General features: G+C 37.5%; 1 long non-coding RNA gene across 2 annotated transcripts in view; it reads left to right on the forward strand.

Moving 5' to 3' along the window:
* The first annotated feature begins 7636 nt into the window (after positions 1-7636).
* The window catches only part of LOC144332644 (uncharacterized), a 46269-nt gene continuing 37217 nt past the window's right edge, over positions 7637-16688 (forward strand). For both annotated transcript variants that reach the window (XR_013400556.1, XR_013400557.1), the window contains exon 1: positions 7637-7712. This is a non-coding gene — a long non-coding RNA (uncharacterized LOC144332644). The remainder of the gene's footprint in view (positions 7713-16688) is intronic.

Consider the following 16688-nt stretch of genomic DNA (forward strand, 5'->3'; position numbering starts at 1 on the left):
CTACTCAGAGAAGAAGCAGTGAAACGAACTGCATTCAGGCTAAGAGTAGCATGGGGCCTGGGAGGTCTTGGTGAAACTTTTGAGATATGTTTCTCACTTACGAGGTTCTATAAGAAAGGCAGTAGGAAGTAGTAGCCAAGTGTGAGACTTCATGAAGTTGTGCACTGATAGATCTCCAAATTATTATTTATTATTATTATTATTATTATTATTATTATTATTTTGAGGCAGAATCTCACTCTGTCATCCAGGCTGGAGTGCAGTGGCACGATCTTGGCTCACTGCAACCTCTGTATTTTTATACATGCATGTATAAAAATAAAAAGTAGGGACTGTATCAATTCTGAAATTGTCTCATTCCAGCAATAAGCAATAACTATTCATGAATAGATACACATAAACTGATTGTCAAGCAAAACAAGTCCTAAAACAACAGAAAATAAAAGAAGCAGAATTTTTAAAAATTAAAAAGCCCAATTTCCTGCACATTTATCTCACTAACAGATGTATTTCTAGTAAAATTACATTTACTTCTTAAGTAAATGTTTACTTACATTAACTCTTGTTGTCAATGTTTAAAATCATTTGGATCAATTATATACTGCTAATAATTGTAATGTGAGTCCTCTAGAAGTTTGGGTGTTATGATTACAGGGAAGCAAAATTTACATACCTTTTTATTTATGTAAATCCTTTTATTGAAGTGAAACATAGGGTCATCAATTTGTTCAAACATAAACTTATATTGGAACAAAATTCCTTGGCAAAGTGGAATGGAAACATGAGTTTAAGGAAAAAAAATGATGTAAATATCTATTAAAGAAATCTTAATAATGTGTTTTTAAATGGATAGTAGGGGTATTGAATTGCCATAATATTTAGATTACATTAGCTATTACTTAAAAAGTGATGTAGCAGTTGTATTTTTAAGGAGAATATTTGCAACACCAGGGAAATCACATCCTCTGCGACTATTTGAACTTAACAAGAAAAGTTTTCAGCTGTTAACAATGTGAAAGGGGGATGCACCAAATTTTTCAAAATTCTATTAGGCTGTACGTGAGCAGGAAAATTTAAAGCCCACTATGCTACAGGAACACATCAGTATCTCTAGTATTTTCACAAGAAATGCAGACGTTTCTGAAATTATCTCCAAAACCTACTGAAGAAAGCAGAATACAATACCTTGAGAGCCCAGACTCATGGCAATTCATCCCCAAAGCCAATATGACCAACCTAAAAATTCCTATCTCAGCTAAAATATCCACAGTAGTCTGTTGGATTCTTCTGCTCCTACATCTTAAAACCCACTGGTCAGCTCACCATATGTATCATTCAAGAGGTAAGAATGTGGGAAGCTGATGTAAAGTTATCATGCAGTGATAAGCCAGAGTATAACTTATATGACAAAGGAACGCACATACATATAATCACATAATCTTTGATCCCAACGTAACTCACCTGGCTGACATGTGGGATTGCATCACAATTTCCCAGAAGTTGCTCTTAATGACTAGTTAGAAAGTTACTTACCCTGATGGGATGGCGTAGGCCTAAATAAAAAAGACCGCCATTGTACACAGGAATGAGACTTCAGACAGGAAATGGCAATCTCTCTGTGTGTCTTAATTTATTTTTGGGGAAAACTGACAAAGGTAAAATGGAATTAAACCTTCATGAAAATTCGTGGAGAAAAAATACTGAAAACAACTTTGCCGGGGCTATTAGAACATGGAGTTCTGCTACAAAAATGCTTGGAAAAAGTTTTACAATTTAAACACATTGAAACTCCCCAGTGTAAAACACTCTAAGCTAAATTATGGGAAAAGTCAATGTTGTATCAGCACCAAACAATCACCCTACATAAGAATGAAAAGAAGGAAATGTTGTTCTGAAGAGCTTGCCAAGGCTAAAGAAAAGTAGAACAGTTGTCGCAGACGAAATGGTTGTGAGTAATAGCCCAAAAGGATGTATTCTCATTTGTGTTTGCTGCTTAAATTATGAAATAGGTCATTATCTTCAAACTTTTATATCTTCAAAACTATTTACTAAGGTAAATAGCACCGAATTAGAGCAAAATAGAGACAGGGGAGGAGAGGGAGAAAGGAAAAAGGGCATAACAGGTAATTGTGATAAAAGCATTTTGATTTTCAGGCTTTTCTCAGTCTATATAACTTATAACCCATTATGGGTACACAAATGCTATGTTCCTTTCCAGTATTTCGTGTGAGATAAAAATTAGATTACGTGTAAAAACTAGATCTCGGTACCCCTATAGTAAGTATATTGACATTGTATCTCTTACGTAGCATTCAGTAACCCACTTTAATCTTTGCTTTAATAACTTGACTGCTTTCATATTTGTTATCAATTGGGTACCCAGTTCAAGAATGTTTAAGCAAAATTACTTGATAGTTTAGTATAAAAGCAAAGGTCTCCAACCTTTCTAAGCATAATATTTTTAAGCTTATTATTTTGAAAAATTAAAAAAACAAATCCTAAGTTAGATACTGTGACAAACCTCCATGTGTCCATCACCCAGCTTTAACAATTATCATCTCATGACTCACCTTATTTTGTCTGTGCTTTACTCACTCATCCCACTTCAGATCATTCTGAAGTAAATTTAAGATATGAGATGATTTATTTTTGTTCTTAATAGAAAATATTTGAGGGCCCTTCCATGTCACATTATGGTGCTTGCATTTTTAATAATACTTGGTTAAAAATCCACATGAACATGAGGATTATTGCCCCCTCCTCCCTTCTTTACTACAACTCTGTGCCGCCTTCCCCATCCCAGAGGTATGTAGCCCATGGGTGGGGAATCCCTGGCACAATGAAAATAGCTGCTAGCATCACTTACACTTGTGCTTGTTTAGTAGCACATAAACATAAACTCACAACACAAACACTGCTTCTACTGCTTTATTTCTCAGGAATATATTTGTCATTATAGGTTTAGAAGCAGAGTAGAAAATTCAGCATTAGAATGCTCAACAGAACTTTTTCTCTTTATCCATCAAACTGATGTTTCTCTGCTAAAAATAAGTAAGAAACACAGGCTCCTGCTTTCTAAAAGTTGTTGATCTCCAACATGTGGTTAGAAAGCTTTATGACATTGACATTTTTACCTGTGGAAAAAATATCCAACTCCTGTGGGCTAGAAATCTTTGCACAATACAGCTTGAGAGCTGGCCTGCTTGTTGGCAGTCTCCCGAGGAGCTAAGGAACAAATGAGCAAAGACTGTGTTCACACACTTGGAAATGACACAGGCCTGAGAAAGCTCCTTGTCTCGCTAAACCCTGTGCACTTCCTTTAGATGAAAAAAGAATATTCAATGTTATTAAACCAGGACTTCAGTTACGTATAGCATTCACTTTCGTATGAGAAAAGCAACAAAAAAAGACCTGGTTTTTTCCATATGAAACAGATAGTTTATTTCGTTTTCTTGGTAAGGGCCATTAAAAAAAATTCTTTCTTGATTTCTGCTCAGTGCACACACACAGCACTGATTAATGCTAATGGGATTCAGGCATTTTAAAAAGCATGCACTCAATCTCAGGATTATAAATATCATCCAGAAGTTTGTGATTGGAATTTATTGGTATGCATTTAATCTAGGTCAGTTTTAAGCCCTTAAACTTTTATGTTTAAAGGAACAGAATTATCTCCATTAAATCATATTTGGTACTGCTTATGGCTATATAAAGAGAAAAATTATAGTAGTGCTATGTTTGTACTTTATTAGAGAAAAAGCAATCATCTCTAAATGAAATTATTCTTTTGCTAGTTTCATGGATTATCTTATTTTGTAACTTTAAATTTCTGAAATGAGATGTCATCATTTGAAGATTCCAGTTTGGGCTTTATTTTTCTAAGCATGTCCACTATGGGGCTGAGTAAACAGAATATATAAGATAATGAAATCTTTCTTACATAATACAATGTTTTCCTAAACCACATTTCAAACATGAAATTAGACAATCTAGTTTTCCACCAGGGAAATTGTTATCTGCTTCATATGTACCGTATTAATTAGATTAGGCCCAAATCCTAGTAGTTTGCATAATTATATTTAATTTGCCAGAAGGGGTCAAATTGCAGCATTGGACCCTAACTAAGAGGTAATGCTGTTTAGTCAGAAAAAGTATGTCGCATTCTAGAAATACTCAAAAGTATTTGTATTTTTAGAATAATAAAATGTAGTGTTGTTCTCTTCAGGGGCCCAAATTTTTATATTTGAATAGTAAAAATCCCAGAAATGTACCTGGTTTAATATTTATAATCATGAAATATGGTTAAACATTAGTTAGAAGCTCATTTATTTCATCTCCTTCCAATTTAGTGTCATTTCCTTAAGTCTATTTTCTGATCATTTAGCCAATCTGTCATTAAAATATAAAATTTCAGACACTAAACTTTTGTCATTACTTCTTTCCCAGTATAATTCCTTCTCCTGGAGTTGATGTGCTTTTTCTCTATTAAGTTATTTTTTTCATTCATCTCCACCTCTCAGAAATAAGATACTCTATTAACTTGCCATATAGAAAATCAACTGAAGAAGAACTTTGGGAACTCATTTACAATGGAGCAAAGAAGATCACCAAAATTATGCAAAAAGGAAAAAGCTTGCTCAACAGGAATCTCAAGATGTTCCAGTAAAACAATATTCTTCCAGATTTTACTGGACACTGCTTTACTCCCAGGGAAAAAAAGTGCCCAAGCCAACTTTGTGATATTTGATATTCAGTGATTTTGGTATTCCATCAGCCACCCTGAAAATCATGCCAGTTAAAAAGAGCCATGTCCACCCAGGAATTCCGGGTTTCAACACGTTTGGCCTACTTCTGGGTTAGTTCTTGGCCAGCCCAACCCATTTCTGGAGCACTAACAGCCAAACATGCATTATCACAAGAATGACTGGGGGCACCTTTGATAAAATACACATTTCCAGAGAATCAGCCCAGATTTATTGAACTGGAAACTCAGAGGTAGGAGTTGAGATGGAGGTGTGGGTGGGGTGAGGCAAAGCCAGGAATCAGCATTTTTTAAAAGTCCCCAGATAATTTCTTAGAAACAATTGTGTTGGCTGGGCGCGGTGGCTCACGCCTATAATCCCAGCACTTTGGGAGGTGGATCACGAGGTCAGGAGATCGAGACCACCCTGGCTAACGCGGTGAAACCCCGTCTCTACTAAAAATACAAAAAATTAGCCGGGCGTGGTGGCGGGCACCTGTGGTTCCAGCTATTCGGGAGGCTGAGAGAGGAGAATGGCGTGAACCCGGGTGGCAGAGCTTGCAGTGAGTCGAGATCGCGCCCCTGCACTCCAGCCTGGGCAACAGAGTGAGACTCCGTCTCAAAAAAGACAAAAAACAAAAAACAACATCAACAAAAAAAACCAATTGTGTTGAGATATAATTCATATCCCATGTAATTCACCCATTTAAAACATACCATACAATGGCTTTTAGTATATTCCCAGATATGTGTCACCATCAACACTGTCAATTTTAGAACATTTTTATCACCTCAGAAAGAAATTCCATCCTCTTTAGCTATTACTGCGTTGTCCCCCGCCCTCCTATCGCTAAGCAACCATCTTAGTCTCTATAGATTTCTCTGTTCTGGACTTTGATATGAATGGAACCATACATTACGTGGTATTTTTTTATTGACTTCTTTCACTTGGCATAATGTTTTCAAGGTCCATCCAAGTTGTAGCATGTATTAGCACAGTACTTTATTCCTTTTTATGGCCAAAAAATATTCTATTGTGTGGATATGCCACATTCAGTTTACTCTTCCATCCGTTGAAGGACATTCGGGTACCTAGAGAATTTAGATCATTAGCTATTTTTCCTAAGTACTGATAGAACAGGAACAAGTGTTGATCTCAGGGCAGCTCCCTGCTCTCCTCAGAAAGCAGCTTGGGTCCTGCAGTGCAAGTGGGAAAGTCAAACGTGACCAGCAAGGCAGTACTTGGGACAGAATTCTGGCTCGGCAATTCTTAGTCACATGACCTGGGCAGAATCTTTAATCCTCTTTGCCTCTATTTACTCATTTGTAAAATGGGAATAAGAATATTTATTTCATAAAATTGTTGTGAGGATACATGAGATTATCTGAGTAAAGTGTCTAAAATTGCCTGACACACATGTATATTAAACATGAGAGCTATTATCCTTATTTTTCTTGTTGAATTAAATCAAAACAGACATTTAAATACGGAGTTTTAGAAGTTGGATAGATTATTTCTTTCTAGAAAACAAACTACAATAAAGAAAATAAGTCTTTCCAAGGACCAAAAGGACAGATAAGAAGATGCAATTCCTTCACTTTTTTGACCTAAAGTCAAAGCAATAAGTAAAAGTCCACTTTTTTTTTTTTTTTTTTTTTTTGAGTAAATAGTAGAGCAGGTGATACTAGAGTCTGGGAGGATAAAAGAATGTGAAGAACAGGGAGAGATTTGTTAAAGGATACAAAATTACAGCTAGATAGGAGGAATAAGTCCTAGTGTTCCATATCACTGTGGAATGACTATAATTTACAATAATGTATAGTTTCAAATAGCTAGAAGGACGATATTGAATGTTCCCAACACAAAGAAATGATAAATATGTGAGATTACGGATATGCTAATTACCCTCATCTGATCACTATACATTATATGGATCCAAACATCGCTATGTATTCTCCAAATACGTACAATCGTTATTTGTCAATTTAAAAAAATTTAACATTTTTTTTTAAAACGAAAAGTCCAGCTTTTAATGTTGGAAACACTTACTTCTAGTTAAGATTACAAAGATACTTTTCTTGTTTTATTGCATTTTTGAAGTCTACATATTCTGTATAACCTGTGAATCTTTTAAAAGTTCTACCCATGTAGATGTACATATGCATTATGTGCACACACATATATAATTATAGTTAACACTTATTAAACCCTTGATATACAGCAGGCAATGTACTTTATGTGCATTAACATACTTTTTCCAACAACCTTATGTAGTTAACTAGGGTGATTCAAGCATAGTGTAGTTAAGAACCTTGCTCTGAATCATAAAGCAAGTGAGTAGCAAAACCCCAGCTCTTAATCATGACACTTGTAATAGTTTTTCTTCTACATTTGCAGATAAGATAGCAGAAAAGAAATTGCACATGATCTACAGAATGATGTTTCTATGGCTTGAAGGAGTTTTTATTGGTCCCTAGTGTGATCCTCTGAATTCATACATGAAAAGCTGAAGAACGAGGCACTGAAGTAGCTAGTCCAGCAAGTCTAGTTCCAGTCCCCTGTCTTCCAACCTAGTCTCTTATGACCACACTATACTGTCCAGGCACCAAGTTTCCATTTTTGTTTTTAAAGGCAATGAAATATGAGAATGCCAAACGTGGTCAGGATATTTATATTGCTGTGTCTGCCTTAAGAGTTCATACTTCATTCTCCTGTTGGAAAACCCCTACCCACTTTTAAGACACAGGTCAAATGTAACCTTCTCTGTGGAAATTACTTTTCTTTTATAAAATTTAGTTCTGGTTCCTCCTTTTATTTTTTAGTTCCCAAAATGCATTGCACACCCTACACTATTTACACTATTGCACTTTGTACATTATTAAAAGGCCAAACCAAAGAAAAGCAGCACTGTGGCGTGCATGGTTTCCAAATTGAGCTCTGTGGTGTCCTGTCAGAGACCTAGGGATGGAGGTAGGTCGGGGTTCTGGGTTTCACATCTGATTAATCAGAGAAGTTCTGCTGTCATCTATTTGGCTTATTTCCATTTCAATAATAAGTTACTTGACAGGAAAGAAAAATTTTAAAAACCTCTGGTATCATGGAAAAACCATGAGCTTTGGAGACAGGCCAGAGTCTAAATCCCAGTTGTACCACTGCTATCCCAACTGTAAGGGGTAAATACATGGAACAGCGCAGTGCCTGACACATAAAGCCTCAATAAGTAAATCCCCTTCTCTGTTTATGATCATTATTTCTTTGTTTCTCTGATGTACCTTGTAGGATCTTTATACCCTTTCTACCTAGATCAAAATACCCAATCCATGTTTACTGAATGGAAGCAAATGTGATGGGATACTAGAATGAAATCATTAGGGTCAGTTTTGAGGTTGGATATGGATAATCAAGAGTCTTGAACGCTATGCTAAAATCTTTAGGCGGGGCGTGGTGGTTCATGCCTGTAATCCCAGCACTCTGGGAGGCTGAGGCACACAGATTACCTGAGGTCAGCTTGACCAACATGGCAAAACCCCGTCTCTACTAAAAATACAAAAATTAGCCAGGCGTGTTGGTGCGTGCCTGTAATCCCAGCTACTTGGGAGGCTGAGTCAAGAGAATCACTTGAACCCAGAAGGTGGAGGTTGCAGTGAGTAAAGAGTGCACCAATACACTCCAGCCTGGGTGACAGAGTGAGACTATGCCTCAAAATAAATAAAATAAAATAAAAATAAATAAATAAAATCTGTAAAGTTTTGGAAAGTAGAGGTATGATAATATTTATGTTTTAGTAAATAGATAATCCTGGATTCTTAACAGAGGGTGCTGGGTTATAGTTTGGCTTAGTGGTTGAGAGTATGGAATCTGAGTTCATATCACAGGTCCCTCACTTATTAATTTAATTATATGACTATGGGCAAGTCACTTAACCTCATTTCTCTCATCTGAAACATTGGTTTAATCAGAACACTTAACACAGATTAAAGTAATTAACATACATAAAGCACCTAGAACAATATCTGGCACATGGTAAGAAATGTGTGTTATTGTAATGACAATAAAAAGGTTTATTATTTTTTTTGTTACTTTTTAAGAGACAGGGTCTCACTCTGTTGCCCAGGCTAGAGTGCAGTGGCGTGATTATGGCTCACTGCAGCCTCAAACCCCTGGGCTCAAGTGATCCTCCCGCCTCTGCCTCCCAAGTCGCTAGGATTACAGGCAAAAAATTTTATGATGATGATGATACTATGCCCCCTTAAAGTATATAAAAAGGAGGTTGCAGAATTATTTGGGGGTGAGTAATGGGGACTCAGAATCATCTAGGATTCTTTTATAAACTAACAGACTTTGTGTAGAGAAGTACTACCATTATGAGGCACTGTTACTAATGGAAGGGTAGTGGATTCCTCAGGGATGTTAAACATTAAAAAGTTGAGAATTCCCACTGTTATGATAATATAGAGGATAAGATATTGTGGGGAGAGACTGGAAGCAGGGAGATGAATTAGAAAGCTACCGCAATAGTCTAGTAACAAATCGATGGTCCAGACCCACATAAAAAAAAAAATGACCACCAGAAAAGTCTGCTGGTCAGACTATTAGATATAACTGGATTAAATCAGATCCTCATTGGAGTTCACCTAAAAGTAACTTTGATCCCCTAGAGAGATCCACAATTAGCATGTCCTACTGTTTGGAGTAGATTCTCCAGAAAGGCTATATACTTCTGGAGAACTGCCACAGTTCACCTTGAACATTTAGAGCAGTTTGTAAGATCCAGATATCAGACCGTGAGGTCAGAAAGTCAGGAGGCTCTTGATGCTGGTTGGCATAATACCCTAAAAAGGAGAGGCCAACAGACCTCCTAACAAAAGAAAACAGTGCCAGTGTGTCATGCTTCATGATGGATGTCTTCTTCAACTGCACTGTAAACCATTAAGTTATGCACTGTAAACCAGTAAGCGTGACATTTCAAGAGTTATAAACCACTTACAGGGACAATGTTTGGGAGACATGTTCCGGGAAAAAAAAAATGTATAAAACATACTTTTGTCTTAGATAATTTTTCTTCCCTCCACCACCCATGTGCTTCTTCATGTGTGGCAGACAGAATAACGGCCCCCAAAGATGTCCCTGTCCTAATCTCTGGAACTTGTGAATATGTCATCTTACATGGTGAAAGGGAATTTACAGATGTGATTAAGGTTATGGGCCTTCAGATTATCTGTCCTGAATATCCTGGACCACCCAGGTGAGTCCAGTCGAACTACATGCATTTTTTAAAGCAGAGAACTTTTTTCTTGCTGTGGTCAGAAAGAGATGCAACAAAGACTCAACCCAACATGCCTGGCTTTTAGGGTGGAAGGGGGCCATGAATCAGGGACTACAGTGGCCTCTAAATGGCCACAGTAATGGCCCTCAGTTCACTATCGGGAAGAAAATGAGGACCTCAGTCCTTCAGCCACATGGAACTGGATTCTGTTAACACCTGAATAAGCAAGGAAGTGATTTTCTTCTAGAGCCAACAGGAAGGAACTCATACTGGACTTCTGGCCTGTAGAACTGTGAGATAAGAAATTTGCATTATTTTAAGCCACTAAATTTGTGCTAATTTTTACTTATTTATTTATTTATTTTAGAGACAGCGTCTGGCTCTGTCACCCAGGCTGGAGTGCAAGTAGCACAATGATAGCTTACTGCAACTTCGAACTCCTGGGCTCAAGTGGGGTTTCTGCCTCAGCCTCAGCCTCCTGAGAAGCTAGGACTACAGATGTGCACCTCCACATCTAGCTAATTTTTTAATTTTTTGTAGAAACAGGCTCTCACTAGTGTTACTCTGGCTGCACTCAAATTCCTGGCCTCAAGTGATCCTCCCTCCTTCATCTCCCAAAGTGCTGAGATTACAGGTGTGAGCCACTGGACCCAGCCCGTGATTATTTTTTTGTTTTGTTTTTGTTTTTGTTTTTTTTGTAGATAGAGGCTCACTCATCACCCAGGATGGAGCGTAGTGGTGCAATCTCGGCTCACTGCAACCTCTACCTCCCAGGTTCAAGCAATTCTCATGACTCAGCCTCCCAAATAGCTGGGATTACAGGTGTTCACCACCATGCCCAACTAATTTTTGTACTCTTAGTAGAGAAGGAGTTTTGCCATGTTGACAAGGCTGGTCTTGAACTCCTGACCTCAAGTGATCGACCTGCCTCAGCCTCCCAAATTGCTGGGATTACAGGCATGAGACACTGCACCCCACTCAACTCGTGATAATTATTTTACAGTGGAAATAGAAAAGCTAACATTTTATGTTACTCAATTTTGATATAAAAATGATTTTAATGAACTGTGGAAAACACACAAAAATGTAATTTAAAACTAGTTATTTTAAATTAAATATTAATTTTCTATTGCTACTAAGCATGACTCTAATTTATTTTAATTAGCTTGTGGGACCATGGGGAGCTTTTAGCCATCATGAAATAGATTTCTCTTGTCTCATGGAAGACAGTTATACAGTGCGGGGAAGTGCATCAGTGCTGTTCCCCTGACTGTTTGGTTAACTAAAGTTAACTAAATTTAGCCAAACGAATATCCAAATGTTTGCAAAATCAGATGTAATTAAAAGGATTCATTAGCATGGGGATCCTTTGGTATTGAACAACTACAAAATGCACAAGCTTAGGTAACAACACTAATAAGTTGCTGTCCTTGTTCAAAATGGTGATATGACTAGGAACGTCAAACACACAGGGACACGAAGCAAAACTGAGGAAAAATTTTTAAAAATTAATGTATATGATTCTATGGTCTGAATGTTTGTATCCCTCCAAAATTCATATGCTGAAACCTAACCATCAAGGTGATGGTATTAAGAGGCGGGGCCTTGGAGGAGACTCACCCTTATGAATGGAATTAGTACCCCTGTAAAGGGCTTGACGCAGCCTATTTACTCCCTCTGTCTCCTCTGCCATGTGAGGACACAAGAACAAGGTGTCATCCCTAAAGCCATCACCAGACACTGAATCTGCTGGTGCCTTGATTTTGAACTTCAGAGTTTCCAGAACCGTGAGCAACAAATTTCTGTTGTTTATAAATTACCCTGTCTAAGGCATTTTGTTCTAGTAGTCTAAATAGGCTAAGACACATGGGAAATTTTATTTTAAAAGCTATGCTTGGGCATTTCAGAGGACTGTAATTTTTTACTTCAAATATTGGCATTTCCTATTGGTCTTCCTCACTAGCATCTCACACACATATGGGGCATGCCTTATAAAATGAATTCTATAATCACATCCATTATTGACTGATAAAATATAACAAATACGATTTTAACAAAATTGTCTATCGTTCCAAGATTAAGCTTAGAAACGATGTTATTTCCATAGAGGATTTTCTTGTAAAAACATTTGTTGAAACTAAATTTGAACTATAACAGTCATTATGTTTCATAATACCCAGCATCTGATTACAATTTCCATGTTTAAAACAGTTGACATTCCAAACAGAATTCTGTCCATTTTTTATAAATATCCTACCATGGATTAGATCTCTGCTTACATTTCTTATCTGATCATGGTTTCCATGATGATTTGTCAAAGCATGGCCCCACAAGACTGCTATGGCTAGCTCTTTCTTGCTTGTTCTCAGATGAAGATGAACCATGAAGAGCCATGAATAAATTGTATAATTAGTAAGGCCATCTTTCCTGCCTACAGAATGTTCTGTCCCCTTCCAGGGACCCAGGGTTTTCTTGCCTTCTAACTGTCCCCCTCCATCAAAACAGGAAAGAGTTTGATAACATCATTTATGGCTAAAACGAAGTCTGATATTTGCTTTTAGAAGCTCCTTATCTCTAAGTGTGGAATGAGAGGATTTATCTATGAAGTGTATGTTTTTTTTTCCTTTCAGGCAAACAGTTAGTGGGAGGGAAACATGGGGTTACGTGCTAACCCTGAAGACAAAACTGTTCAGGTATATTAGTGTGTTGTGTGTTGGAGAAGGGGAAAGGTGTGGTGAGAGATGGCTGTGTGAAGAGGAATGATCATAAAGAGCACCAGGCTACATAAGGATCTCTCATTATTCCATATCTTCTCTTATTTTAAGCCTAATGACTCTCCTTTCATTCTTTGACTCACCAGTTTCAAATTTTGGAGCTCCAGAGTCCATTCGACTTGATCCTCTTCCCTCACTGCCTTTTTTAAAACTTTCTAAATAGAGACTGGGTTTCACCATGTTACCCAGGCTGATCTTGAACTCCTAGACCCAAAGGATCAGTCCACTTCAGTCTCCCGAAGTGCTGGGATTATAGGCGTGAACCACCAAGCCTGGCCCCTCATTGCATTTTGCATAACTTTTTCAAAGACTAGCAATTAAGAGCATTGTCTTTATGGTAAAATTTGAATCCTAACTTCTACCAGTAGGCTGTATGACCTGGAGTAAGTTATTTAACTTTGCTATGCTTTGGTTTACTCATATGTAAAATGAGGAAAATCATAGTACATGTGAGGCTCATTAGATAGTGACTGGCATTTAGAAAGAGGTAAATATTAACCATTCTTCGTATTAAAATCCAGCTAAATTAATCTTCTCTTCCTCCTCCAGCTTCCCAGAGTGCTTCTAGTAACCCTATTAGGGAGGTTATCAGAATGTGCCTAATAGTTCTACTCATGTTTTTCTTAGCCTGAGTTCCCTAGGAAACAGACCCTGAGGCATGGATTAAATGATTAAACTTTGTATGGAAGATGCAATCCCAGGGCAGTGAGAGTGAGGGAAAAGGAAGTGAGTCTGGGAAGGATGAGAAGTAATAGAAGGTTATCATGCCAGCCACTGCTTCAAAATAAGCCACAGAGAGACTGAATCGTTTGCTACGCTTATTGCTCAGCCACCCTGGAAAACTGGTTGGAAGGGAGAGAGGAGAGAGAATTATTATTTGCTTCCCTTCTTTGACTCAAATTGATCCCACAGGGAGTTAATTTTCCTGTACTTCCAGATGTAATATCTAGCTGATCAGGAAGCCAAAAACCATGCCCTGTGGTGAAGTGTTTCATCTGAACCTATAAGTGGCAGAAGTAGCCAGGGACTCTGGGCATATGGCTGGTTACCTGGTTGCACGGTGGCAACCACGGTGGAGGGCCGATAATCTTGGAGAAGCAATTAGTTGGCTCCATTCAGCAGAACTGAATGAGTAATAAAGTAAGTGTACCCCAGAGCCTTCCAAGGAGAAGCTAATGGCCTGGGAGGCAGCAGAGGCAAGGCCACTGGTATCCAAGGAGATGTATAAGTTATGTCTGATATGATATTTTCTATTTTTTAAAGATTATAAGTTGTTTTAGGACAGGGCTATTTCTTTTCATCTTTGAATCCTCTGTAACTATAATGATGCATGCTCTACCTTAGGTGAGATGTTAGGCAGAAGTGGGTGATGTGCAGTAACCCAGTCAGAGGCTAAGCAGCAGTTAGGGACAATATCCAGTCCCCTGGAATAAAACAGAGGGCTAGGAATCCAGACAATTGGACAGAGGATCAAAATAGAGTTTCAGACAGGGAACTGAAATTAAAAAAAAAATAGTTACAAAAAATAAACCAAGGTAAAATTCTTCATAGATGGGCAGTATGAAGATGGCAGGGATTTTACCAATGGATGAAAATATTAATAGTATTTTTATTAATAGTGATGACAACTTATAGCCAATATTTATCAGGTATGCTAGCCATTTCTTTAAATTACATTGTACAATTTTCTCCAAACTTCTCTTAGACAGATATTTTTATTATTTTCATTTGTACTGATGAGGAAATCAAAAGTCCATAAAGTTAAACAACTTGCCAGTGGTCACACAGCTAATGAATGAAGAGGCTAGCACCTAACCCCAGAAAAGTCTATTTCCAGCGCATGCACCTCCAACTACCATTGAAAGTGTTACATGAAATAAGGTTTACAAAATCCCTAGAAATCACTTCTTGGGCTTTTGGCTAAGATCAAGTGCAAAATTCTTATCAGAGTTCCATCCATATAGTAAGTACTCAATGAATTTTATCAATTCTCATGGTTAGTAACAGTAACATTATAATAGAACTAGTGCTATTAACTGTAGCAATAGTAGTTGTAGTAGCAGCAACAGAGGTACATGGAACTTAGGGTCAGTGAGTAAGACCTCTTGAATGTCTTGGTTTATAGAAGAGGACTGAGGAAAGGGAAACTACTGGGGAAGACTGATCCAGGTGTTACAGGGGGAGTCCAGATAGAGGAACATATAATGCAGAACCTTGCCCTTTTAACAAATGTAATTGAGCAGTAACATAGAATAGAGGTTAAAAACATGGACTTTAGAATTACAAAGGCCTATGTTCTGTTATTTATTAGCAATGAGACCTTGCGGGAAATTACTCAACACTTGTTGAGCTTTAAGTAACTCACAACTGTACCTAGCATAGTGTCCCACATATAGTAATCATTCTGTAAATGCTTGCAGAATTGACATATTGCTTCCTTTCCATACTTTACCACCCCCCTGCAAAACAAAACAAAACAAAACACTATCTCCAGTACCCAGTTGCTGAGTAAATGTAAATACCTAGGCATGTTCATCCCATTGAGTGTAGCTACTTTTTCAACCAACATAATTTGTCACCCATATCTACCTAACATTTCAGCAGCTTCCTGATCTGTACTCAAAAGCTGTGTTGCACAACTAAAGAAAAACATGTGATCTGCTATTTCTGGCATCCTGATTCTATGTGGATGCAGTGAGTATTCCTGTGGTCTTCACTGATCTGAAGCAATTTTGATTTGACAAGGAGGAGGTCTTTTCTAAGGGAGTGCGTATTTTTTCCCCAAAGCAGGTCAATTTAAAAGGACAAAGTTCTCAGTTTAACTATGGTGCAATATGCATGGAAATAAATAGATATTAAAAGGAACAGATCATCTCTTTCATTGGTAACCTTCACTGTAATATTGAATTCTATTTGTGGGGCCACAAAGAAAATAATGCTTTAATTTACAATTGAGAGAGTGAGGGAGAGAGGGGGGAGACCGAGAGAGAAAGAGAAAGACCATTACTGCCACCTCTCGCTCACTTCTTCAGAACTGAGAAAATGTTGAAGAAACTTGGCATTTGCTTGCCAAAGTTTCACACAGACGGTCTGACTTTTGTTTTTACTTCCATGACCTTTAATGGCTTTCAGTGCAGTCAGACCAACTCTGCATATATACTGACACTATGAAAACCACACAGATAAGCAGTTTTGAGTTTTCATGCTGTATTTACTCTGCCGCTTAACAATGATGCATGTATTTCCCTGTTAGACCTCCCAAAGCTTTGTTCTGATCTTGAGTTGCTTTTGTCTGTTATTCAGCCTTTGGATTGCTTTATAATTACTCTACAAATGTATGTATTTTAAAATTTCTTTTTCCTAGGAATAGTTCTATTTTGTTATTGGGTGCACTGTATTCATGGTTTCCTTTAACAGCAGTAGGAAGAGTCCAATTCAAGCGGAGAAACTCACACTCCACTGCCAGACATCTGGGGAGATGCAAACAAACAAGGAAAGAAGGAATTTCTGCAATCACTAGAGGGACAGGTTTTGCAGCAGATCACCCTCACATCTATAGATGCTCTCTATTTCTTTTCACTCAGAGGTTTCAAATTGCCCATTGACATCTCTGATTTTGCCAAGAGATCATGTGCTTCGGTTAGTTCCCATTCCTTTGTGTCATTCAGGACAGAGTAAATTCTTCCAGAACGCTAAAGAAATGAAAGTTTCGAAAAATTCTATATAGATTTTTTAATGTTTTTAATTGTAGGAAAAGGTTCATAACATAAAATTTACCATGTTAACCATTTTTATGTGTACAATTCAATAGTGTTACATACATTCATGTTGTTGTGCAAATATCACCAATATTCACCTTGAAGACATTTGTTATCATCCCAAATAGAAACTTTACACTCAGTAAAA

Source organism: Macaca mulatta, chromosome 1 (genome assembly GCF_049350105.2).
Source record: "Macaca mulatta isolate MMU2019108-1 chromosome 1, T2T-MMU8v2.0, whole genome shotgun sequence".
In the NCBI taxonomy this organism is placed as follows: Eukaryota; Metazoa; Chordata; class Mammalia; order Primates; family Cercopithecidae; genus Macaca; species Macaca mulatta.